This window comes from Salmo trutta, chromosome 30 (genome assembly GCF_901001165.1).
Source record: "Salmo trutta chromosome 30, fSalTru1.1, whole genome shotgun sequence".
NCBI lineage: Eukaryota > Metazoa > Chordata > Actinopteri > Salmoniformes > Salmonidae > Salmo > Salmo trutta.
In genome coordinates, this window is record NC_042986.1 from 39,795,409 (window position 1) to 39,820,401 (window position 24,993).

Below are 24,993 nucleotides of genomic sequence, written 5' to 3' on the forward strand. Positions count from 1 at the left end.
GGAGAAGGTCAGAGGGGAGGGCACTCTGCTTTTCTCACCAATGGGTTTAGAGAATTAGGAGAGTCGAGAGAAGAGAAGATGTGAGGAGGATGCAATTGAGATATTCCAATGTCACGGAAAAAGGGCACTATTTGAATGAGTTAAAACGTACCGACTGTCAAAAGCGCAACTGCTTCTTCACTTTATTCGTTATCGAGACCCAAATGAAAAGAGTTTCGCCAGGTTGTACACGTCACTTTCACAGAATAAGTAGGCTCTATAAGGCTGCTCTTGCAGCCAGATGTGATTGTATAGTGGTTAGTACCCTGCGGTGTGGCCGTAGAAACTCCGGTTCGAATCCGGGTCACGGCACTGCAATGTCAGTTCATAAGGGTTGTATTTTGAACAAGTAAAAACTTATTGTGTGAGCGAAGAAACTCAAGAACTCTGCTTTTGGACCAAGTCCCCCAGCTCATGATAGGTAAAATACTTACATTAACTGATTCGTCTGCTGTTTCAGAGGATTTACCATTTTTAAGCTCGAGAGCCAAATGGGAAATGTAGTGTCATCGAACAACCGAAATTCTAAAGAAATAGTGTATGATTCTGAATGTTTACTCATATCTCGCGACCCACCGATCACATGTTAATAACCGCTTTGGGTCCCAAACCATAGGTTAAGAATCCATGTCAGAGGTTCTTGAGTTTATTCATCTCGAAACCCAAATGTAAAATGTACTGTCCTCGAATGACCATAATTAAAAATAAATAGTATGTGATTACAAATATTTACTGATATCTCGCTACCCACCTCTCACATGCTCAGGCCCTCTTCGGTTCCCAAAACATAGCTTAACAAACCCTGTTGCTAGACAATTGAAGGTGTCCATATCGATTCCAATATTAGTAAATGACATCTGTTTTGTGACGTGATTTTGCCAGACAGAGAAATGGGTTAAATGAATGAGACTGGTTTGATTCACATCGGTGTGGGTGTTAGTTACGCAACATACATCAAATCAATGGGTGCTGTGGCTTAGTTGGTTAAAGTGCCTGTCTAGTAAACAGGAGATCCTGAGTTCAAATCTCAGCAGTACCTTTTCAAGCATTTTATTGTACACATTGGTGGAGAAGGTCAGAGGGGAGGGCACTCTGCTTTTCTCACCAATGGGTTTAGAGAATTAGGAGAGTCGAGAGAAGAGAAGATGTGAGGAGGATGCAATTGAGATATTCCAATGTCACGGAAAAAGGGCACTTTTTGAATGAGTTAAAACGTACCGACTGTCAAAAGCGCATCTGCTTCTTCACTTTATTCGTTATCGAGACCAAAATGAAAAGAGTTTCGCCAGGTTGTACACGTCACTTTCACAGAATAAGTAGGCTCTATAAGGCTGCTCTTGCAGCCAGCCGTGATCGTATAGTGGTTAGTACCCTGCGTTGTGGCCGTAGAAACTCCGGTTTGAATCCGGGTCACGGCACTGCAATGTCAGTTCAAAAGGGTTGTATTTTGAACAAGTAAAAACTTATTGTGTGAGCGAAGAAACTCAAGAACTCTGCTTTTGGACCAAGTCCCCCAGCTCATGATAGGTAAAATACTTACATTAACTGATTCGTCTGCTGTTTCAGAGGATTTTACCATTTTTAAGCTCGAGAGCCAAATGTGAAATGTAGTCTCATCGAACAACCGAAATTCTAAAGAAATAGTGTATGATTCTGAATGTTTACTCATATCTCGCGACCCACCGATCACATGTTAATAACCGCTTTGGGTCCCAAACCATAGGTTAAGAATCCATGTCAGAGGTTCTTGAGTTTATTCATCTCGAAACCCAAATGTAAAATGTACTGTCCTCGAATGACCATAATTAAAAATAAATAGTATGTGATTACAAATATTTACTGATATCTCGCTACCCACCTCTCACATGCTCAGGCCCTCTTTGGTTCCCAAAACATAGCTTAACAAACCCTGTTGCTAGACAATTGAAGGTGTCCATATCGATTCCAATATTAGTAAATGACATCTGTTTTGTGACGTGATTTTGCCAGACAGAGAAATGGGTTAAATGAATGAGACTGGTTTGATTCACATCGGTGTGGGTGTTAGTTACGCAACATACATCAAATCAATGGGTGCTGTGGCTTAGTTGGTTAAAGTACCTGTCTTATAAACAGGAGATCCTGAGTTCAAATCTCAGCAGTTCCTTTTCAAACATTTCCTTGTACACATTGGTGGAGAAGGTCAGAGGGGAGGGCACTCTGCTTTTCTCACCAATGGGTTTAGAGAATTAGGCAAGTCGAGAGAAGAGAAGACGTGAGGAGGATGCAATTGAGATATTCCAATGTCACGGAAAAAGGGCACTTTTTGAATGAGTTAAAACGTACCGACTGTCAAAAGCGCAACTGCTTCTTCACTTTATTCGTTATCGAGACCAAAATGAAAAGAGTTTCGCCAGGTTGTACACGTCACTTTCACAGAATAAGTAGGCTCTATAAGGCTGCTCTTGCAGCCAGCCGTGATCGTATAGTGGTTAGTACCCTGCGTTGTGGCTGTAGAAACCCTGGTTTGAATCCGGGTCACGGCACTGCAATGTCAGTTCAAAAGGGTTGTATTTTGAACAAGTAAAAACTTATTGTGTGAGCGAAGAAACTCAAGAACTCTGCTTTTGGACCAAGTCCCCCAGCTCATGATAGGTAAAATACTTACATTAACTGATTCGTCTGCTGTTTCAGAGGATTTTACCATTTTTAAGCTCGAGAGCCAAATGGGAAATGTAGTGTCATCGAACAACCGAAATTCTAAAGAAATAGTGTATGATTCTGAATGTTTACTCATATCTCGCGACCCACCGATCACATGTTAATAACCGCTTTGGGTCCCAAACCATAGGTTAAGAATCCATGTCAGAGGTTCTTGAGTTTATTCATCTCGAAACCCAAATGTAAAATGTACTGTCCTCGAATGACCATAATTAAAAATAAATAGTATGTGATTACAAATATTTACTGATATCTCGCTACCCACCTCTCACATGCTCAGGCCCTCTTTGGTTCCCAAAACATAGCTTAACAAACCCTGTTGCTAGACAATTGAAGGTGTCCATATCGATTCCAATATTAGTAAATGACATCTGTTTTGTGACGTCATTTTGCCAGACAGAGAAATGGGTTAAATGAATGAGACTGGTTTGATTCACATCGGTGTGGTTGTTAGTTACGCAACATACATCAAATCAATGGGTGCTGTGGCTTAGTTGGTTAAAGTTCCTGTCTCGTAAACAGGAGATCCTGAGTTCAAATCTCAGCAGAACCTTTTCAAGCATTTCATTGTACACATTGGTGGAGAAGGTCAGAGGGGAGGGCACTCTGCTTTTCTCACCAATGGGTTTAGAGAATTAGGCAAGTCGAGAGAAGAGAAGACGTGAGGAGGATGCAATTGAGATATTCCAATGTCACGGAAAAAGGGCACTTTTTGAATGAGTTAAAACGTACCGACTGTCAAAAGCGCAACTGCTTCTTCACTTTTTTCGTTATCGAGACCCAAATGAAAAGAGTTTAAGCAGGTTGTACACGTCACTTTCACAGAATAAGTAGGCTCTATAAGGCTGCTCTTGCAGCCAGAAGTGACCGTATAGTGGTTAGTACCCTGCGTTGTGGGCGCAGAAACCCCGGTTCGAATCCGGGTCACGGAACTGCAATGTCACTTCAAAAGGGTTGTATTTTGAACTTGTAAAAACGTATTGTGTGAGCGAATAAACTCAAGAACTCTGCTTTTGGACAAAGTCCCCCAGCTCATGATAGGTAAAATACTTACATTAACTGATTCGTCTGCTGTTTCAGAGGATTTTACCATTTTTAAGCTCGAGAGCCAAATGGGAAATGTAGTGTCATCGAACAACCGAAATTCTAAAGAAATAGTGTATGATTCTGAATGTTTACTCATATCTCGCGACCCACCTATCACATGTTAATAACCGCTTTGGGTCCCAAACCATAGGTTAAGAATCCATGTCAGAGGTTCTTGAGTTTATTCATCTCGAAACCCAAATGTAAAATGTACTGTCCTCGAATGACCATAATTAAAAATAAATAGTATGTGATTACAAATATTTACTGATATCTCGCTACCCACCTCTCACATGCTCAGGCCCTCTTTGGTTCCCAAAACATAGCTTAACAAACCCTGTTGCTAGACAATTGAAGGTGTCCATATCGATTCCAATATTAGTAAATGACATCTGTTTTGTGACGTGATTTTGCCAGACAGAGAAATGGGTTAAATGAATGAGACTGGTTTGATTCACATCGGTGTGGGTGTTAGTTACGCAACATACATCAAATCAATGGGTGCTGTGGCTTAGTTGGTTAAAGTGCCTGTCTAGTAAACAGGAGATCCTGAGTTCAAATCTCAGCAGTACCTTTTCAAGCATTTTATTGTACACATTGGTGGAGAAGGTCAGAGGGGAGGGCACTCTGCTTTTCTCACCAATGGGTTTAGAGAATTAGGCAAGTCGAGAGAAGAGAAGACGTGAGGAGGATGCAATTGAGATATTCCAATGTCACGGAAAAAGGGCACTTTTTGAATGAGTTAAAACGTACCGACTGTCAAAAGCGCAACTGCTTCTTCACTTTATTCGTTATCGAGACCCAAATGAAAAGAGTTTCGCCAGGTTGTACACGTCACTTTCACAGAATAAGTAGGCTCTATAAGGCTGCTCTTGCAGCCAGCCGTGATTGTATAGTGGTTAGTACCCTGCGTTGTGGCCGTAGAAACCCCGGTTCGAATCCGGGTCACGGCACTGCAATGTCAGTTCAAAAGGGTTGTATTTTGAACAAGTAAAAACTTATTGTGTGAGCGAAGAAACTCAAGAACTCTGCTTTTGGACAAAGTCCCCCAGCTCATGATAGGTAAAATACTTACATTAACTGATTCGTCTGCTGTTTCAGAGGATTTTACCATTTTTAAGCTCGAGAGCCAAATGTGAAATGTAGTGTCATCGAACAACCGAAATTCTAAAGAAATAGTGTATGATTCTGAATGTTTACTCATATCTCGCGACCCACCGATCACATGTTAATAACCGCTTTGGGTCCCAAACCATAGGTTAAGAATCCATGTCAGAGGTTCTTGAGTTTATTCATCTCGAAACCCAAATGTAAAATGTACTGTCCTCGAATGACCATAATTAAAAATAAATAGTATGTGATTACAAATATTTACTGATATCTCGCTACCCACCTCTCACATGCTCAGGCCCTCTTTGGTTCCCAAAACATAGCTTAACAAACCCTGTTGCTAGACAATTGAAGGTGTCCATATCGATTCCAATATTAGTAAATGACATCTGTTTTGTGACGTGATTTTGCCAGACAGAGAAATGGGTTAAATGAATGAGACTGGTTTGATTCACATCGGTGTGGGTGTTAGTTACGCAACATACATCAAATCAATGGGTGCTGTGGCTTAGTTGGTTAAAGTGCCTGTCTAGTAAACAGGAGATCCTGAGTTCAAATCTCAGCAGTACCTTTTCAAGCATTTTATTGTACACATTGGTGGAGAAGGTCAGAGGGGAGGGCACTCTGCTTTTCTCACCAATGGGTTTAGAGAATTAGGAGAGTCGAGAGAAGAGAAGATGTGAGGAGGATGCAATTGAGATATTCCAATGTCACGGAAAAAGGGCACTTTTTGAATGAGTTAAAACGTACCGACTGTCAAAAGCGCATCTGCTTCTTCACTTTATTCGTTATCGAGACCCAAATGAAAAGAGTTTCGCCAGGTTGTACACGTCACTTTCACAGAATAAGTAGGCTCTATAAGGCTGCTCTTGCAGCCAGCCGTGATCGTATAGTGGTTAGTACCCTGCGTTGTGGCTGCAGAATCTCCGGTTTGAATCCGGGTCACGGCACTGCAATGTCAGTTCAAAAGAGTTGTATTTTGAACAAGTAAAAACTTATTGTGTGAGCGAAGAACATCAAGAACTCTGCTTTTGGACAAAGTCCCCCAGCTCATGATAGGTAAAATACTTACATTAACTGATTCGTCTGCTCTTTCAGAGGATTTTACCATTTTTAAGCTCGAGAGCCAAATGTGAAATGTAGTGTCATCGAACAACCGAAATTCTAAAGAAATAGTGTATGATTCTGAATGTTTACTCATATCTCGCGACCCACCGATCACATGTTAATAACCGCTTTGGGTCCCAAACCATAGGTTAAGAATCCATGTCAGAGGTTCTTGAGTTTATTCATCTCGAAACCCAAATGTAAAATGTACTGTCCTCGAATGACCATAATTAAAAATAAATAGTATGTGATTACAAATATTTACTGATATCTCGCTACCCACCTCTCACATGCTCAGGCCCTCTTTGGTTCCCAAAACATAGCTTAACAAACCCTGTTGCTAGACAATTGAAGGTGTCCATATCGATTCCAATATTAGTAAATGACATCTGTTTTGTGACGTGATTTTGCCAGACAGAGAAATGGGTTAAATGAATGAGACTGGTTTGATTCACATCGGTGTGGGTGTTAGTTACGCAACATACATCAAATCAATGGGTGCTGTGGCTTAGTTGGTTAAAGTGCCTGTCTAGTAAACAGGAGATCCTGATTTCAAATCTCAGCAGTACCTTTTCAAGCATTTTATTGTACACATTGGTGGAGAAGGTCAGAGGGGAGGGCACTCTGCTTTTCTCACCAATGGGTTTAGAGAATTAGGAGAGTCGAGAGAAGAGAAGATGTGAGGAGGATGCAATTGAGATATTCCAATGTCACGGAAAAAGGGCACTTTTTGAATGAGTTAAAACGTACCGACTGTCAAAAGCGCCACTGCTTCTTCACTTTATTCGTTATCGAGACCCAAATGAAAAGAGTTTCGCCAGGTTGTACACGTCACTTTCACAGAATAAGTAGGCTCTATAAGTCTGCTCTTGCAGCCAGCCGTGATCGTATAGTGGTTAGTACCCTGCGTTGTGGCCGTAGAAACCCTGGTTTGAATCCGGGTCATGGCACTGCAATGTCAGTTCAAAAGGGTTGTATTTTGAACAAGTAAAAACGTATTGTGTGAGCGAAGAACCTCAAGAACTCTGCTTTTGGACAAAGTCCCCCAGCTCATGATAGGTAAAATACTTACATTAACTGATTCGTCTGCTGTTTCAGAGGATTTACCATTTTTAAGCTCGAGAGCCAAATGGGAAATGTAGTGTCATCGAACAACCGAAATTCTAAAGAAATAGTGTATGATTCTGAATGTTTACTCATATCTCGCGACCCACCTATCACATGTTAATAACCGCTTTGGGTCCCAAACCATAGTTTAAGAATCCATGTCAGAGGTTCTTGAGTTTATTCATCTCGAAACCCAAATGTAAAATGTACTGTCCTCGAATGACCATAATTAAAAATAAATAGTATGTGATTACAAATATTTACTGATATCTCGCTACCCACCTCTCACATGCTCAGGCCCTCTTTGGTTCCCAAAACATAGCTTAACAAACCCTGTTGCTAGACAATTGAAGGTGTCCATATCGATTCCAATATTAGTAAATGACATCTGTTTTGTGACGTGATTTTGCCAGACAGAGAAATGGGTTAAATGAATGAGACTGGTTTGATTCACATCGGTGTGGGTGTTAGTTACGCAACATACATCAAATCAATGGGTGCTGTGGCTTAGTTGGTTAAAGTGCCTGTCTAGTAAACAGGAGATCCTGAGTTCAAATCTCAGCAGTACCTTTTCAAGCATTTTATTGTACACATTGGTGGAGAAGGTCAGAGGGGAGGGCACTCTGCTTTTCTCACCAATGGGTTTAGAGAATTAGGAGAGTCGAGAGAAGAGAAGATGTGAGGAGGATGCAATTGAGATATTCCAATGTCACGGAAAAAGGGCACTTTTTGAATGAGTTAAAACGTACCGACTGTCAAAAGCGCATCTGCTTCTTCACTTTATTCGTTATCGAGACCCAAATGAAAAGAGTTTCGCCAGGTTGTACACGTCACTTTCACAGAATAAGTAGGCTCTATAAGGCTGCTCTTGCAGCCAGCTGTGATTGTATAGTGGTTAGTACCCTGCGTTGTGGCCGTAGAAACCCTGGTTCGAATCCGGGTCACGGCACTGCAATGTCAGTTCATAAGGGTTGTATTTTGAACAAGTAAAAACGTATTGTGTGAGCGAAGAAACTCAAGAACTCTGCTTTTGGACCAAGTCCCCCAGCTCATGATAGGTAAAATACTTACATTAACTGATTCGTCTGCTGTTTCAGAGGATATTACCATTTTTAAGCTCGAGAGCCAAATGGGAAATGTAGTGTCATCGAACAACCAAAATTCTAAAGAAATAGTGTATGATTCTGAATGTTTACTCATATCTCGCGACCCACCGATCACATGTTAATAACCGCTTTGGGTCCCAAACCATAGGTTAAGAATAAATGTCAGAGGTTCTTGAGTTTATTCATCTCGAAACCCAAATGTAAAATGTACTGTCCTCGAATGACCATAATTAAAAATAAATAGTATGTGATTACAAATATTTACTGATATCTCGCTACCCACCTCTCACATGCTCAGGCCCTCTTTGGTTCCCAAAACATAGCTTAACAAACCCTGTTGCTAGACAATTGAAGGTGTCCATATCGATTCCAATATTAGTAAATGACATCTGTTTTGTGACGTGATTTTGCCAGACAGAGAAATGGGTTAAATGAATGAGACTGGTTTGATTCACATCGGTGTGGGTGTTAGTTACGCAACATACATCAAATCAATGGGTGCTGTGGCTTAGTTGGTTAAAGTGCCTGTCTAGTAAACAGGAGATCCTGAGTTCAAATCTCAGCAGTACCTTTTCAAGCATTTCATTGTACACATTGGTGGAGAAGGTCAGAGGGTAGGGCACTCTGCTTTTCTCACCAATGGGTTTAGAGAATTAGGCAAGTCGAGAGAAGAGAAGACGTGAGGAGGATGCAATTGAGATATTCCAATGTCACGGAAAAAGGGCACTTTTTGAATGAGTTAAAACGTACCGACTGTCAAAAGCGCAACTGCTTCTTCAGTTTATTCGTTATCGAGAACCAAATGAAAAGAGTTTCGCCATGTTGTACACGTCACTTTCACAGAATAAGTAGGCTCTATAAGGCTGCTCTTGCAGCCAGCTGTGATCGTATAGTGGTTAGTACCCTGCGTTGTGGCCGCAGAAACCCCGGTTCGAATATGGGTCATGGCACTGCAATGTCACTTCAAAAGGGTTGTATTTTGAACGAGTAAAAATGTATTGTGTGAGCGAAGAAACTCAAGAACTCTGCTTTTGGACAAAGTCCCCAAGCTCATGATAGGTAAAATACTTACATTAACTGATTCGTCTGCTGTTTCAGAGGATTTTACCATTTTTAAGCTCGAGAGCCAAATGGGAAATGTAGTGTCATCGAACAACCGAAATTCTAAAGAAATAGTGTATGATTCTGAATGTTTACTCATATCTCGCGACCCACCGATCACATGTTAATAACCGCTTTGGGTCCCAAACCATAGTTTAAGAATCCATGTCAGAGGTTCTTGAGTTTATTCATCTCGAAACCCAAATGTAAAATGTACTGTCCTCGAATGACCATAATTAAAAATAAATAGTATGTGATTACAAATATTTACTGATATCTCGCTACCCACCTCTCACATGCTCAGGCCCTCTTTGGTTCCCAAAACATAGCTTAACAAACCCTGTTGCTAGACAATTGAAGGTGTCCATATCGATTCCAATATTAGTAAATGACATCTGTTTTGTGACGTGATTTTGCCAGACAGAGAAATGGGTTAAATGAATGAGACTGGTTTGATTCACATCGGTGTGGGTGTTAGTTACGCAACATACATCAAATCAATGGGTGCTGTGGCTTAGTTGGTTAAAGTGCCTGTCTAGTAAACAGGAGATCCTGAGTTCAAATCTCAGCAGCACCTTTTCAAGCATTTTTTTGTACACATTGGTGGAGAAGGTCAGAGGGGAGGGCACTCTGCTTTTCTCACCAATGGGTTTAGAGAATTAGGAGAGTCGAGAGAAGAGAAGATGTGAGGAGGATGCAATTGAGATATTCCAATGTCACGGAAAAAGGGCACTTTTTGAATGAGTTAAAACGTACCGACTGTCAAAAGCGCATCTGCTTCTTCACTTTATTCGTTATCGAGACCCAAATGAAAAGAGTTTCGCCAGGTTGTACACGTCACTTTCACAGAATAAGTAGGCTCTATAAGGCTGCTCTTGCAGCCAGCCGTGATTGTATAGTGGTTAGTACCCTGCGTTGTGGCCGCAGAAACTCTGGTTCGAATCCGGGTCACGGCACTGCAATGTCAGTTCATAAGGGTTGTATTTTGAACAAGTAAAAACTTATTGTGTGAGCGAAGAAACTCAAGAACTCTGCTTTTGGACCAAGTCCCCCAGCTCATGATAGGTAAAATACTTACATTAACTGATTCGTCTGCTGTTTCAGAGGACTTTACCATTTTTAAGCTCGAGAGCCAAATGTGAAATGTAGTCTCATCGAACAACCGATATTCTAAAGAAATAGTGTATGATTCTGAATGTTTACTCATATCTCGCGACCCACCGATCACATGTTAATAACCGCTTTGGGTCCCAAACCATAGGTTAAGAATAAATGTCAGAGGTTCTTGAGTTTATTCATCTCGAAACCCAAATGTAAAATGTACTGTCCTCGAATGACCATTATTAAAAATAAATAGTATGTGATTACAAATATTTACTGATATCTCGCTACCCACCTCTCACATGCTCAGGCCCTCTTCGGTTCCCAAAACATAGCTTAACAAACCCTGTTTCTAGACAATTGAAGGTGTCCATATCGATTCCAATATTAGTAAATGACATCTGTTTTGTGACGTGATTTTGCCAGACAGAGAAATGGGTTAAATGAATGAGACTGGTTTGATTCACATCGGTGTGGGTGTTAGTTACGCAACATACATCAAATCAATGGGTGCTGTGGCTTAGTTGGTTAAAGTGCCTGTCTAGTAAACAGGAGATCCTGAGTTCAAATCTCAGCAGTACCTTTTCAAGCATTTTATTGTACACATTGGTGGAGAAGGTCAGAGGGGAGGGCACTCTGCTTTTCTCACCAATGGGTTTAGAGAATTAGGCAAGTCGAGAGAAGAGAAGACGTGAGGAGGATGCAATTGAGATATTCCAATGTCACGGAAAAAGGGCACTTTTTGAATGAGTTAAAACGTACCGACTGTCAAAAGCGCATCTGCTTCTTCACTTTATTCGTTATCGAGACCCAAATGAAAAGAGTTTCGCCAGGTTGTACACGTCACTTTCACAGAATAAGTAGGCTCTATAAGGCTGCTCTTGCAGCCAGCCGTGATCGTATAGTGGTTAGTACCCTGCGTTGTGGCCGTAAAAACCCCGGTTTGAATCCGGGTCACGGCACTGCAATGTCAGTTCAAAAGGGTTGTATTTTGAACAAGTAAAAACTTATTGTGTGAGCGAAGAACCTCAAGAACTCTGCTTTTGGACAAAGTCCCCCAGCTCATGATAGGTAAAATACTTACATTAACTGATTCGTCTGCTGTTTCAGAGGATTTTACCATTTTTAAGCTCGAGAGCCAAATGGGAAATGTAGTGTCATCGAACAACCGAAATTCTAAAGAAATAGTGTATGATTCTGAATGTTTACTCATATCTCGCGACCCACCTATCACACGTTAATAACCGCTTTGGGTCCCAAACCATAGTTTAAGAATCCATGTCAGAGGTTCTTGAGTTTATTCATCTCGAAACCCAAATGTAAAATGTACTGTCCTCGAATGACCATAATTAAAAATAAATAGTATGTGATTACAAATATTTACTGATATCTCGCTACCCACCTCTCACATGCTCAGGCCCTCTTTGGTTCCCAAAACATAGCTTAACAAACCCTGTTGCTAGACAATTGAAGGTGTCCATATCGATTCCAATATTAGTAAATGACATCTGTTTTGTGACGTGATTTTGCCAGACAGAGAAATGGGTTAAATGAATGAGACTGGTTTGATTCAAATCGGTGTGGGTGTTAGTTACGCAACATACATCAAATCAATGGGTGCTGTGGCTTAGTTGGTTAAAGTCCCTGTCTAGTAAACAGGAGATCCTGAGTTCAAATCTCAGCAGTACCTTTTCAAGCATTTTATTGTACACATTGGTGGAGAAGGTCAGAGGGGAGGGCACTCTGCTTTTCTCACCAATGGGTTTAGAGAATTAGGCAAGTCGAGAGAAGAGAAGACTTTGAGGAGGATGCAATTGAGATATTCCAATGTCACGGAAAAATGGCACTTTTTGAATGAGTTAAAACGTACCGACTGTCAAAAGCGCAATCTGCTTCTTCACTTTATTCGTTATCGAGACCCAAATGAAAAGAGTTTCGCCAGGTTGTACACGTCACTTTCACAGAATAAGTAGGCTCTATAAGGCTGCTCTTGCAGCCAGCCGTGATCGTATAGTGGTTAGTACCCTGCGTTGTGGCCGTAGAAACCCCGGTTTGAATCCGGGTCACGGCACTGCAATGTCAGTTCAAAAGGGTTGTATTTTGAACAAGTAAAAACTTATTGTGTGAGCGAAGAAACTCAAGAACTCTGCTTTTGGACAAAGTCCCCCAGCTCATGATAGGTAAAATACTTACATTAACTGATTCGTCTGCTGTTTCAGAGGATTTTCCATTTTTAAGCTCGAGAGCCAAATGGGAAATGTAGTGTCATCGAACAACCAAATTCTAAAGAAATAGTGTATGATTCTGAATGTTTACTCATATCTCGCGACCCACCGATCACATGTTAATAACCGCTTTGGGTCCCAAACCATAGGTTAAGAATCCATGTCAGAGGTTCTTGAGTTTATTCATCTCGAAACCCAAATGTAAAATGTATTGTCCTCGAATGACCATAATTAAAAATAAATAGTATGTGATTACAATATTTACTGATATCTCGCTACCCACCTCTCACATGCTCAGGCCCTCTTTGGTTCCCAAAACATAGCTTAACAAACCCTGTTGCTAGACAATTGAAGGTGTCCATATCGATTCCAATATTAGTAAATGACATCTGTTTTGTGACGTGATTTTGCCAGACAGAGAAATGGGTTAAATGAATGAGACTGGTTTGATTCACATCGGTGTGGGTGTTAGTTACGCAACATACATCAAATCAATGGGTGCTGTGGCTTAGTTGGTTAAAGTGCCTGTCTAGTAAACAGGAGATCCTGAGTTCAAATCTCAGCAGTACCTTTTCAAGCATTTTATTGTACACATTGGTGGAGAAGGTCAGAGGGGAGGGCACTCTGCTTTTCTCACCAATGGGTTTAGAGAATTAGGAAAGTCGAGAGAAGAGAAGATGTGAGGAGGATGCAATTGAGATATTCCAATGTCACGGAAAAAGGGCACTTTTTGAATGAGTTAAAACGTACCGACTGTCAAAAGCGCAATCTGCTTCTTCACTTTATTCGTTATCGAGAACCAAATGAAAAGAGTTTCGCCATGTTGTACACGTCACTTTCACAGAATAAGTAGGCTCTATAAGGCTGCTCTTGCAGCCAGCTGTGATCGTATAGTGGTTAGTACCCTGCGTTGTGGCCGCAGAAACCCCGGTTCGAATATGGGTCATGGCACTGCAATGTCACTTCAAAAGGGTTGTATTTTGAACTTGTAAAAACGTATTGTGTGAGCGAAGAAACTCAAGAACTCTGCTTTTGGACAAAGTCCCCAGCTCATGATAGGTAAAATACTTACATTAACTGATTCGTCTGCTGTTTCAGAGGATTTTACCATTTTTAAGCTCGAGAGCCAAATGTGAAATGTAGTGTCATCGAACAACCGAAATTCTAAAGAAATAGTGTATGATTCTGAATGTTTACTCATATCTCGCGACCCACCTATTACATGTTAATAACCGCTTTGGGTCCCAAACCATAGTTTAAGAATCCATGTCAGAGGTTCTTGAGTTTATTCATCTCGAAACCCAAATGTAAAATGTACTGTCCTCGAATGACCATAATTAAAAATAAATAGTATGTGATTACAAATATTTACTGATATCTCGCTACCCACCTCTCACATGCTCAGGCCCTCTTTGGTTCCCAAAACATAGCTTAACAAACCCTGTTGCTAGACAATTGAAGGTGTCCATATCGATTCCAATATTAGTAAATGACATCTGTTTTGTGACGTGATTTTGCCAGACAGAGAAATGGGTCAAATGAATGAGACTGGTTTGATTCACATCGGTGTGGGTGTTAGTTACGCAACATACATCAAATCAACGGGTGCTGTGGCTTAGTTGGTTAAAGTCCCTGTCTAGTAAACAGGAGATCCTGAGTTCAAATCTCAGCAGTACTTTTTCAAGCATTTCATTGTACACATTGGTGGAGAAGGTCAGAGGGGAGGGCACTCTGCTTTTCTCACCAATGGGTTTAGAGAATTAGGCAAGTCGAGAGAAGAGAAGAAGTGAGGAGGATGCAATTGAGATATTCCAATGTCACGGAAAAAGGGCACTTTTTGAATGAGTTAACCTCTCTAGGGTCGGCGGGACGAAATCGTCCCACCTCCGTAACAGCCAGTGGAATCCTGTGGCGCGTTATTCAAATACCTTAGAAATGCTATTACTTCAATTTCTCAAACATATGACTATTTTACAGCATTTTAAAGACAAGACTCTCGTTAATCTAACCACACTGTCCGATTTCAAAAAGGCTTTACAACGAAAGCAAAACATTAGATTATGTCAGAGTACCCAGCCAGAAATAATCAGACACCCATTTTTCAAGCTAGCATATGTCACAAAAACCCAGAAGACAGCTAAATGCAGCACTAACCTTTGATCTTCATCAGATGACAACCCTAGGACATTATGTTATACAATACATGCATGTTTTGTTCAATCAAGTTCATATTTATATCAAAAAACAGCTTTTTACATTAGCATGTGATGTTCAGAACTAGCATACTTCCGGTGAATTTACAAAAAATTTACTAAATTACTCACGATAAACATTCACAAAAAGCATAACAATTATTTTAAGAATTATAGATACAGAACTCCTCTATGCACTCGATTTGTCCGATTTTAAAATAGCTTTTCGGTGAAAGAATATTGCAAAATGTGCTAAGTAGATAGCCCGGCATCACAGGGCTAGCTATTTAGACACCCAGCAAGTTTAGCCTTCACCAAACTCCGATTTACTATTAGAAAAGTTTGATTACCTTTGGTGTTCTTCGTCAGAATGCACTCCCAGGACTTCTACTTCAATAACAAATGTTGGTTTGGTCCCAAATAATCCATAGTTATATCCAAACAGCGGCGTTTTGTTCGTGCGTTCAAGACACTATCCAAAAGGGTAAAGTAGGGTGACGAGCACGACGCATTTCGTGACAAAACATTTTTAAATATTCCATTACCGTACTTCGAAGCATGTCAACCGCTGTTTAAAATCAATTTTTATGCAATTTTTCTCGTAAAAAATCGATAATATTCCTACCGGGAATCTGCAATTTAGGTAAAAAGACGAAAGAAAATAAAGCACGGGGTCGACTCATGCACGCGCCTAAGCCCATTGTCCTCTGATCGGCCACTTGCCAAAGGCGATAATGTGTTTCAGCCTGGGGCTGCCTCGATATCATTCAGCTTTTTCCCGGGCTCTGAGAGCCTATGGGAGCCGTAGGAAGTGTCACATAACAGCAAAGATCCTCAGTCTTCAATAAAAAGACGCATGATGATCAAGAACTTGTCAGACATGCCACTTCCTGTTCAGAATCTTCTCAGGTTTTTGCCTGCCATATGAGTTCTGTTATACTCACAGACACCATTCAAACAATTTTAGAAACTTTAGGGTGTTTTCTATCCAAAGCCAATAATTATATGCATATTCTAGTTTCAGGGCAGTAGTAATAACCAGATTAAATCGGGTACGTTTTTTATCCGGCCGTGTAAATACTGCCCCCTACCCCCAACAGGTTAAGTAGAGTGTCAAATTGATATAATCTCGGTCGTTTCGAGGACACTACATTTCTCATTTGGGTCTCGAGCTTTAAAATCGTAAAAAAAAAACTCTGAAATAGCAGAATAATCATTTAATGGGGGACTTTGTCAAATGGCAGAGTTGTTGAGTATCTTAGTTTACACAGTAAGTTTTAACTCGTTCAAAATACAGCCCTTTTGCCATATCGTAGCTTAACGGTTAGCGTCACCGCCCTGAGATTTGACAGTCCTGGGTTCAGGGATATTTTGACCATTCTCTTTCATCACCATTGCATTTTTTTGCCTTTACCTCCCTTATCTCACATCATTTGCTCACATTGTATATAGTCTTATTTTTTTCTACTGCATCATTGATTGTATGTTTTACTCCATGTGTAACTCTGTGTTGTATGTTGTCGAACTGCTTTGCTTTATCTTGGCCAGGTCGCAATTGTAAATGAGAACTTGTTCTCAACTTGCCTACCTGGTTAAATAAAGGTGAAATAAATAATAAATAAATAAAAAATTTATGTATGTTTTTGACACCACCTCCCTTTCCCAAAACACACACACCGACGTGCACATGCACGCACAGTGTGTGCTTATTGTAATTTATCAGGTGTCTCTTAAAAGAGCCTTTGGGTTCGTTGGGTATCGTTGAGTGGCAAGGGACAGGGAGTGTGACGTGTACTAGCACTAGTGAGCGTGTCTTTCTGCTACGGAGGAGAGAACGGTGGAGACCAGCTCTTAAACTCTCAAGGAAGAAGTCGTTGCCCTCATCTGTCAGATGCACACCATCCCTACGGTAGTAATGCATGAGATAAGTTACACAGGTTGTAAACGTTTCTCCTTTACAGGTGCCACTTTCTGTCATTTGAGAAGAAATGTGTCAAGCTGGCTCACCTGGAGCTGACAAACGACTTACGCTTATTAATTCATATGCACACCAGTGGAGGCTCCTCAGAGGAGAAAGGGGAGGACCATCCTCAGTGAATTTAAGAAAAATGAAAATAGTGAAACATTAAAAGTTATCCTTTTTCGATAAAACTTTATGAAATATATTCACGTCAACATATAATTGATCAAAACACAATGTTTTGCAATGAAGCTCTACAGTAGCTTCAACAGCAGTCTGTAGGGTAGCACCATGGTGTAGCCGGGGGATAGCTAGCTTCCGTCCTCCTCTTGTTACATTTAACTTCTATACAAAATCTAGCAGGCTCTTGGTTCTCACCACCTTCCACAGTAATTATGATAACTTCCAGAGGACGTCCTCCAACCTATCAGAGCTGTTGCAGCATGAACTGACATGTTGTCTACCTAATCAAAGGTTCACAGATTAAATATAGTACTGAAAGCATAAGCTACAGCTAGTTAGCACTGCAGCGCATAAAATGTGATGAGTAGTTGATTCAAAGAGAGAGAAAGACAATAGTTGAACAGTTATAAACAAATGAATTTCTTCCAAAATTAAGGAGAAGCAAGAAAGATGTTTTATTTTAACTTACTTAACTAGCAAATGCAGCTAGCTAGTTTAGCCTTCTCAAACACCAGGTTCAAACAGAGAGCGATGCTACTTTAGCTAGTACTGGAGCACCAAGTGTGTGATAAATATTTTTGGGGGTATCTGTACTTTACTATTTATATTTTGGACAACTTTTACTTTTACTCCACTACATTCATAAAGAAAATAATGTACTTTTTACTCCATATATTTTCCTTGACAGCCAAAAGTAATAGTTACATTTGAATACTTAGCAGGACAGTAAAATGGTCTAATTCACGCACTTATCAAGAGAACATCCCTGGTCATCCCTACTGCCTCTGATATGGCAGACTCACTAAACACAAATTCTTAGTTTGTTAAATGATGTCTGAGTGTTGAAGTGTGCCCATGGCTGTCCGTAAATGTTTAAAACAAGAAAATCATGCTGTCTGGTTTGCTTAATATAAGGAATTTGAAATTATTTATACTTTTACTTTTGATACTTAAGTATATTTTAGCGATTACATTTACTTTTAATACTTAAGTATATTTAAAACCAAATATTTTTAGACTTTTACTCAAGTAGTATTTTACTGGGTGACTTTCACTTTTACTCAAGTAGGACAATTGGGTACTTTTTCATCACTGTGGTAACGTGCGCTCTTTTACTGGAATTGGACAGCTGTGTACATCATTGTTTAGATAATTTGTAGCTGAAGGATTTAGAGCACCTATCCAATGTAAAATTTGTAAATATGTATTCTTAAAAAAAATTGTACTTGTCTAATGACTAGTATTTATGTGTTTCTCAGCAGTTTATAATTTGTCACCGTGTTTGTATCAGGAGTTACCAAAATTGCTATTGACCAGCCACAGGGTTATGCAGGCATATTTTATTCAAGCCCAGTGCTACCACACCTGATTCTACCGCTCAGCTGTTCATCGAGACCTGAGCTGTTCATCGAGACCTCAGCTGTTCATCGAGACCTCAGCTGTTCGTCGAGACCTCAGCTGTTCATCGAGACCTGAGTTAATCATCTCAGCTGTTTTACAGGAACGTAGAGTGGTTTATGGTTTTTCCCTTTCCTCTGGAAAATCAGCTGTTAATATTAAATAAATACTAATAACTACATTATTTCTGTTGCCATTTGTCCTTATTGTGTACTTTACTTTATGGCTATGTTCCATATGGCACCTTATCCCCTGTAGAGGCTTCTGTGGCTATGTCCCAAATGGCACCGTATCCCCTATAGAGCCTTCTATGGCTATGTTCCATATGGCACAGTATCTCCTATAGAGCACTAGTTTTGATATAATAATATAGCCTATCTAACCAGATACATTACCACTACCTCTGGGATATAGACTGTCTAACTAATCAGATACTGCCTATCTAACCAATCAGATACAGCCTATCTAACCAATCAGATACAGCATATCTAACCAGAAACATTACCACTACCTCTAGGATATAGACTGTCTAACTAATCAGATACTGCCTATCTAACCAATCAGATACAGCCTATGTAACAAGATACAGTACCACTGGCTCTGTGATATAGCCTGTCTAACCAATCAGATACAGCCTATCTAACCAATCAGATACAGCCTATGTAACAAGATACAGTACCACTGCCTCTGTGATATAGCCTGTCTAACCAGTCAGATACATCCTATCTAACCAATCAGATCCAGCCTATTTAACCAGATACATTACCACTGCCTCTGGGATATAGCCTATCTAACCAATCACATCCAGCCTATTTAACCAGATATATTACCACTGCCTCTGGGATATAGCCTATCTAACCAATCCGATACAGCCTATCTAACCAATCAGAAAGTATGGAGAGAATGTTGGCATGTCATTCAATGTGCCTAGATAGCAAACGATTCCTTCATTTCCTTCACACACTATGGCTGCGTCCCAAATGGCACCATTTTCCCTACATAGTGCACCCCTTTTCACCAGAGCAGGGCTCACTATGTAGGGAATGGAGTGCCATTTGGGATGAAAGCTATGACAGGTATGAGGCTGTATTTGATATCTTCACTGACTATACTCCATGGAATTCCTCTCTCTACTCTCCTAGGAGCATAGAACCAGACACAATATATATTTGATTAGGAGCTCTGTTTACGCCATGTTGAGCACAGCATCTCTGTTCATCTATTCTCTAGCTCTGGGACTCAGTAAAGCTGCAAAAGAGATATGCGTCCCAAATGGCACCCTATTCCCTATATAGTGCACTGCTTTTGACCCGAGGGTAGTGCACTAAATAGGGAATGTAGTGCCATTTGGTAGCATCGTATTAACAGACTGTAAATAATTTATGTAAGCTTGCGAGATCTGTCCGGTTGTTTGGGACACACAGAGGGAAGAACACTGAGAGCACATTGCCCACTGATATGATGAGTTATTAATACAAACAAGACATGTGGTTAAAGAGAATGGTGAAACCAACATTTTGTGTGGTCCTCCTCAAAAAACAGAAAGCACAGGTTTGATTGTGCACTTTGGGCAACTTCCAGGACAGCTAGAGTTTGTCTAGCTAACCCCACCAACCATTCTACCTCACCAGCAATTACTCAACGGCTCCAAAAACACTAAAACACAAGATTAGATATTTAGCTTAAAACAGCAGGTCACAGTTTAACGTAACTGCAACACATAATGTTCTTGTGTAATAACAAACATTACATTATAGGAGTGCACTATCTAATCACAATAAAAACGTCTTTTTTTTTAACCTGTTATGGCTAGGGGGCAGTATTTTCACGGCTGGATAAAAAACGTACCCGATTTAATCTGATTATTAGTCCTGCCCAGAAACTGGAATATGCATATAATTATTAGCTTTGGAGAGAAAACACTCCAAAGTTTCTGAAACTGTTTGAATGGTGTCTGTGAGTATAACAGAACTCCTATGGCAGGCAAAAACCTGAGATGCTTCTGTTCAGGAAGTACCCTGTCTGATCATTTCTTGCCCTTCTTTATTATCTCTATCGTTTACAAAGGATCTCTGCTCTTACGTGACAATTCACACGTCTCCAATGAGGTCTCATAGCCCGGGAAAAACAGGAATGACGTAATTCAAAGCCCTGGCTGAAGCACAGGAAGGCAAAACCTAAGTGGTCACTCAATGGTCTAAGCCTTAGGCGCGTGACACGCCCCGCCCCCGGCTTTCGGTTTTTTCCTCAGTTTACAGACAGGCAGATTCCCGGTCGGAATATTATCGCTTCTCTACGAGATAAATTGCATAAATATTGGTTTTAAACAGCGGTTGACATGCTTCGAAGTACGGTAATGGAATATTTAGAAATTTTTTGTCATATTTTGCGTCATGCTCGTGGCCGAGATTTAGCGTTGGGATAGTGTCTAGAACGCACGAACAAAACGTCGCTGTTTGGATATAACGATGGATTATTTGGGACCAAACCTACATTTGTTATTGAAGTAGAAGTCCTGGCAGTGTATTCTGATGAAGAACAAGCAAGGTAAGAACATTTTTCTTATAGGAAATGTGATTTTGGTGAAGGCTAAACTTGCAGGGTGTCTAAATAGCTAGCCCTGTAACGCCGGGCTATGTACTTACATTATTGCAAAATGTGCTTCATCCGAAAAGCTATTTTAAAATCGGACATATCGAGTGCATAGAGGAGTTCTGTATCTATAATTCTTAAAATAATTGTTATGCTTTTTGTGAACGTTTATCGTGAGTAATTTAGTAAAATCACCGGAAGTGTTCGGTGGGAATGCTAGTTCTGAACGTCACATGCTAATGTAAAAAGCTGTTTTTTGATATAAATATGAACTTGATTGAACAGACATGCATGTATTGTATAACACAATGTCCTAGGTGTGTCATCTGATGAAGATCATCAAAGGTTAGTGCTGCATTTAGATATGGTTTGGGTTTATGTGACATGATATGCTAGCTTGAAAAATGGCTGTGTGATTATTTCTGGCTGGGTACTCTGCTGACATAATCTAATGTTTTGCTTTCGCTGTAAAGCCTTTTTGAAATCGGACAGTTTGGTTAGATAAAGGAGAGTCTTGTCTTTAAATAGCTGTAAAATAGTCATATGTTTGAAAAGTGTAAGTTTTCGGATTTAGAGGAGTTTGAATTTCGCGCCCCGCCCATCATTGGATATTGGAGCAATCGTTCCGCTAGCGGAACGTGTAGATGTAAGAGGTTTTAACACTGGTCAATCTCATTATTGCATCACATGCTCTTCTTTAGGCAACACCCAGTGCAGAATTACATGTACAGAAAGGTGAGTCTGTAGGAAAAGAGAACACACACACACACACATACACACACACACACACACACACACATCAAATGGTTTTGAGCAGGTGCTGGAGATCAAATATGATAGATTCTGATATAAATGTTTGTCAGTGTCCGTAGTGCACTACTTTGACCATAGGGCTCTGATCAAAAGTAGTGCACTACTTTAACCATAGGGCCCTGATCAAAAGTAGTGCACTACTTTGACCATAGGGCCCTGATCAAAAGTAGTGCACTACTTTAACCATAGGGCCCTGATCAAAAGTAGTGCACTACTTTGACCATAGGGCCCTGATCAAAAGTAGTGCATTTCATTCGGAATAGGGTACAATTTGGGACGCACAATCAGTATCACCAACATCCTTCATTGTGATGATTGACATGTGTGATCAGTGTCTGATAAAGATGAGCATGTGGTTCCTTCTCCCCTGTAGTTATTGGTTTACCTATCCTCCCCCTCTCTCACCCCTCAAAGCAGGCAGACACTCCTACCTGACTGCATTAAACACTCACCCCTCACCTGAAATTTGATTTGATTTGGAAGGCAGGCAGGTAGTCACAGACCTCCTCCTCCTTCCCCCACTAACCAAGCAGGCAGCCGCACACCTCTCCCCCACTCAGCTCAGCCCACTAACAAGGCAGTCATACACTGTAAAAAATACATTTAAAATAATAATAAACACCCACAAATGTAGTTGTTTCAACAAATTATTATTAATTAGCTGGCACCACAGCCTTTTCTTTGTTTACTAAACTTTTCGGTCCAATTGTTACCTGAACAAAACCAAAAAAATGTTAGAGCAAACTTAGTTCCGACTTTTGGTTCACAGCATTCCAATTTTCCTGCTACACCACCACGCCTGTGTCAAATATCACTCATCTCTGACTATCCTCTCATCATTGATTTTATTTTTCTTATTTAAGGAAGTTTAGGTTTTTCTGTATAGTTGTCTAATGTTGGTGGGGTCATATGACTTTGTTTTAATGCTACTCCTTATGAACAATAAAATTGTTTTTCTTGAGGGTACTTTTGACAGAGCTGAGATTTACTTTGAAGTGTAAAGCGACACAATACAGGTGAAATCAATTATTCACACAGATATGGAGGCGTAGCAGGAAGATTGGAATGCTGTGAACCAAAAGATTGTGACTTCAAATCCCAAGTGAGGACATGTTGAGTAATAATTACTGTATGAATTAAAAAGCTTTATATAATCATATTTGGAAAGTATTAAGACCCCTTGACTTTTTCCACATTTTGTTATGTTACAGCCTTATTCTAAAATGGATTACATAGGTTTTTTTCCCTCATCAATCTACACACAATAACCCATAGTGACAAAGCAAAAACAGTTTTTTAGAAATTTTAGCAAATGTATTAAAAAAATATATTTCTGAAATATCACATTTACGTAAAAATTCAGACCCTTTACTCAGTACTTTGAACTACCTTTGGCAGCGATTACAGCCTCGAGTCTTCCAGGGTATGACACTACAAGCTTGGCACACCTGTATTTGAGGGGTTTCTCCCATTCTTCTCTGCAGATCCTCTCAAGCTCTGTCAGGTTGGATGGGGAGCATTGCTGCGTAGCTATTTTCAGGATGTTCAATCGGGTTCAAGTCCGGGCTCTGGCTGGGCCACTCAAAAACATTCAGAGACTTGTCCCGAAGCCACTCCTGTGTTGTCTTGGCTGTGTGCATAGGGTTATTGTCCTGTTGGAAAGTGAACTGTCGCCCCAGTCTGAGGTCCTGAGCACTCTGGAGAAGGTTTTCACCAAGGATCTCTCTGTAATTTTCTCCGTTCATCTTTCCCTCAATCCTGACTAGTCTCCCAGTCCCTGCCGCTGAAAAACATCCCCACAGCATGAAGCTGCCACCACCATGCTTCACCAAAGGGATGGTGCCAGGTTTCCTCCAGACGTGATGCAGTGATGGTTGTCCAGTTGAAGGTTCTCCCATCTCCACAGATGAGCTCTGGAGCTCTGGCAGAGTGACCATAGGGTTCTTGGTCACCTCCCTGACCAAGGCCCTTCTCCCCAGATGGCTCAGTTTGGCTTGTGGGCCAGCTCTAGGAAGAGTCTTGGTGGTTCCAAACTTCTTCCATTTAAGAATGATGGAGGCCACTGCGTTCTTGGGGACCTTCAATGCTATAGAAATGTTTTGATACCCTTCCCCAGATCTGTGCCTTGACACAATCCAGTCTCGGATCTCTACGGACAATTCCTTCGACCTCATGGCTTGGTTTTTGCACTGACATCAAATCAAATCTAATTGTATTTGTCACATGTGCTGAATACAACAGGTATATAGTGAAATGCTTACTTACAAGCCCTTAACTAACAATGCAGTTTTAAGAAAAATAAGTATTAAGTAAAAAATAGATAAGCAAAAAATTTTTAAATAAAAGGAGCAAATAATTAAACAGCAGCAGTAAAATAACAATAGCGAGGCTATATGCAGGGGGTAATGTGAATGTGCGGGGGCACCAGTTAGTGAAGGTAATTGAGGTAATATGTACATGTAGGTAGAGTTAAAGTGATTGTGCATAGATAATAAACAGAGAGTAGCAGCAGCGTAAAAGAGGGGTTTGGGTAGCCCATTGATTAGCTGTTCAGGGGTATTATGGCTTGGTGGTAGAAGCTGCTAAAAAGAAGCCTTTTGGACCTAGAATTGGCACTCCGGTACCGCTTGCCGTGCGGTAGCAGAGAGAACAGTCTATGACTAGGGTGTCTGGAGTCTTTGACCATTTTTAGGGCCTTCCTCTGACATTGCCTGGTATAGCAGTCCTGGATGGCAGGAAGCTTGGTCCCATTGATGTGCTGGGCCGTATGCACTACCCGCTGCAGTGCCTTGCGGTCGAAGGCTGAGCAGTTGCCATGCCAGGCAGTGATGCAACCAGTCAGGATGCTCTCGATGGTGCAGCTGTAGAACCTTTTGAGGATCTGAGGACCCACGCCAAATCTTTTCAGTCTCCTGAGGGGGAATAGGCTTTGTCATGCCCTCTTCATGACTGTCTTAGTGTGTTTGGACCATAATAGTTTGTTGGTGATGTGGACACCAAGGAACTTGAAGCTCTCAACCTGCTCCACTACAGCCCTATCGATGTTAATGTGGGTGTGCTCGGCCCTCCTTTTCCTGTAGTCCACAATCATCTCCTTTGTCTTGATCTCATTGAGGGAGAGGTTGTTGTAGTCTGTAATAGTTTGCAAGCCCTGCAACATCCAACGAGCATCA

At 40.7% G+C, this 24,993-nt stretch overlaps 16 non-coding genes across 16 annotated transcripts; all 16 read left to right on the top strand.

Annotated features, from left to right (window-relative positions):
• The first annotated feature begins 1,004 nt into the window (after nucleotides 1-1,004).
• Nucleotides 1,005-1,078, top strand: trnat-agu (transfer RNA threonine (anticodon AGU)). The gene has a single exon. It is a non-coding gene; the product is annotated as a tRNA-Thr (tRNA).
• A 1,033-nt stretch (nucleotides 1,079-2,111) lies between these two features.
• On the top strand, nucleotides 2,112-2,185 carry trnai-uau (transfer RNA isoleucine (anticodon UAU)). Its single transcript has one exon. It is a non-coding gene; the product is annotated as a tRNA-Ile (tRNA).
• Nucleotides 2,186-3,218: 1,033 nt separating this feature from the next.
• On the top strand, nucleotides 3,219-3,292 carry trnat-cgu (transfer RNA threonine (anticodon CGU)). Its single transcript has one exon. It is a non-coding gene; the product is annotated as a tRNA-Thr (tRNA).
• A 1,033-nt stretch (nucleotides 3,293-4,325) lies between these two features.
• trnat-agu (transfer RNA threonine (anticodon AGU)) lies at nucleotides 4,326-4,399 on the top strand. The gene has a single exon. It is a non-coding gene; the product is annotated as a tRNA-Thr (tRNA).
• Nucleotides 4,400-4,706: 307 nt separating this feature from the next.
• trnah-gug (transfer RNA histidin (anticodon GUG)) lies at nucleotides 4,707-4,778 on the top strand. The gene has a single exon. It is a non-coding gene; the product is annotated as a tRNA-His (tRNA).
• Nucleotides 4,779-5,432: 654 nt separating this feature from the next.
• Nucleotides 5,433-5,506, top strand: trnat-agu (transfer RNA threonine (anticodon AGU)). The gene has a single exon. It is a non-coding gene; the product is annotated as a tRNA-Thr (tRNA).
• Nucleotides 5,507-6,539: 1,033 nt separating this feature from the next.
• On the top strand, nucleotides 6,540-6,613 carry trnat-agu (transfer RNA threonine (anticodon AGU)). The gene has a single exon. It is a non-coding gene; the product is annotated as a tRNA-Thr (tRNA).
• A 1,032-nt stretch (nucleotides 6,614-7,645) lies between these two features.
• trnat-agu (transfer RNA threonine (anticodon AGU)) lies at nucleotides 7,646-7,719 on the top strand. Its single transcript has one exon. It is a non-coding gene; the product is annotated as a tRNA-Thr (tRNA).
• Nucleotides 7,720-8,026: 307 nt separating this feature from the next.
• Nucleotides 8,027-8,098, top strand: trnah-gug (transfer RNA histidin (anticodon GUG)). Its single transcript has one exon. It is a non-coding gene; the product is annotated as a tRNA-His (tRNA).
• A 654-nt stretch (nucleotides 8,099-8,752) lies between these two features.
• On the top strand, nucleotides 8,753-8,826 carry trnat-agu (transfer RNA threonine (anticodon AGU)). The gene has a single exon. It is a non-coding gene; the product is annotated as a tRNA-Thr (tRNA).
• A 1,033-nt stretch (nucleotides 8,827-9,859) lies between these two features.
• trnat-agu (transfer RNA threonine (anticodon AGU)) lies at nucleotides 9,860-9,933 on the top strand. The gene has a single exon. It is a non-coding gene; the product is annotated as a tRNA-Thr (tRNA).
• Nucleotides 9,934-10,240: 307 nt separating this feature from the next.
• On the top strand, nucleotides 10,241-10,312 carry trnah-gug (transfer RNA histidin (anticodon GUG)). The gene has a single exon. It is a non-coding gene; the product is annotated as a tRNA-His (tRNA).
• A 654-nt stretch (nucleotides 10,313-10,966) lies between these two features.
• On the top strand, nucleotides 10,967-11,040 carry trnat-agu (transfer RNA threonine (anticodon AGU)). Its single transcript has one exon. It is a non-coding gene; the product is annotated as a tRNA-Thr (tRNA).
• Nucleotides 11,041-12,073: 1,033 nt separating this feature from the next.
• On the top strand, nucleotides 12,074-12,147 carry trnat-agu (transfer RNA threonine (anticodon AGU)). The gene has a single exon. It is a non-coding gene; the product is annotated as a tRNA-Thr (tRNA).
• A 1,032-nt stretch (nucleotides 12,148-13,179) lies between these two features.
• Nucleotides 13,180-13,253, top strand: trnat-agu (transfer RNA threonine (anticodon AGU)). Its single transcript has one exon. It is a non-coding gene; the product is annotated as a tRNA-Thr (tRNA).
• A 1,033-nt stretch (nucleotides 13,254-14,286) lies between these two features.
• On the top strand, nucleotides 14,287-14,360 carry trnat-agu (transfer RNA threonine (anticodon AGU)). The gene has a single exon. It is a non-coding gene; the product is annotated as a tRNA-Thr (tRNA).
• The last annotated feature ends 10,633 nt before the right edge of the window (nucleotides 14,361-24,993 follow it).